The sequence below is a fragment of the Octodon degus genome, unplaced genomic scaffold (genome assembly GCF_000260255.1).
Source record: "Octodon degus isolate 3935 unplaced genomic scaffold, OctDeg1.0 scaffold00115, whole genome shotgun sequence".
Lineage (NCBI taxonomy): Eukaryota > Metazoa > Chordata > Mammalia > Rodentia > Octodontidae > Octodon > Octodon degus.
This window is the reverse complement of record NW_004524691.1, coordinates 7304227-7305388: the sequence shown is the minus strand read 5'-3', so window position 1 is coordinate 7305388 and position 1162 is coordinate 7304227.

Here is a 1162-nt window from a genome sequence, read left to right as displayed (position 1 = left end):
TATTTGGATGTTTTGCTATTCAAATGCTCTCAGAAATGACCCTCTACTATGCCTTAAAGACTAAAGATAGATATATGGCTACTTTCTCTTAATTCAATGAGAAGAAAGATTTGTACTAATGTCTGGACAGGATATAATGTCTGTATCTTGTACTATGGATAACAACTACAAAGACAACAATATGCAGTGTATTAATTATTGAAACTGTCTTACTAATCAGTTTTGAAACTGTCTCATTGCTATTTGTTTCTCAATAAAATTAATTTTTTTTTAAAAAAAAGAAAACATGCCAATAGTGAACCCTGACATAGACAAGCTTCCCATAAGTCACAGGCAGTGTGGACTAATGCAGGCCTCCCTATGCAGAGGAGGGTGCTCCTCTCTTAATAATACTAATCAAATGGAGGAAAAGAGCAGAATACACACTTTTGGCCCATGGATAGGCAGATCTCAAAGGGGGAGCTGTGGAAGCACACTGGCCTTTTCCAGAACTGCCTTCTCTGCTGTATCATTCACTGACAAGTTCTGAGCAGTATGAATGGGAATGAAAAAAGAAGTAGAGAGATTACAGCAAGTCAGAGGAAGGGTTTCCCTCCTCCAACGTTCCCCATGGTTGTGTTCTCCTTTCCCATTAGGCTTAACCATTAACTAATAGTGTAGTTTCCCTCCTCGGGGACAAGATTAAAAGCCTACTCAGGCAATCCTGGTCTAACCTTCAAAATATCATTCCCCCAACACCAACTATGGCTTTCCTGAAATGCTAGTGAGTAATGATTTTATTTTTAAGCCCAAGAGATGCTAAAATGGGCCAGAATGTTATATTAATTAATTGCAAAATTTTCATCTCATGCTGAAAATCTTTCTTTAATTTCATTTCCTTTCCCAAACTATGACTAGCAACATTGTCTGCTATAGTTCATCAAAGGTTTGGCAATGAGATTAGAACAACAACATAAAAACATTCTAATAATAAAAATGCCAACAACATGCAAAGCCCCATATTTAAATATAAACTGCCTTTTAAATCAATTTTTTGGGAAGAAATTAAAGTTAACAATTAAATTTCATGCAAATTGTATAAACATTTTAGAGGTCAAAAGAAAGTTCAAAATTACATTCTCATGAACTTGAGAATTAACAATACAAAGAAACTGTAGTCCAG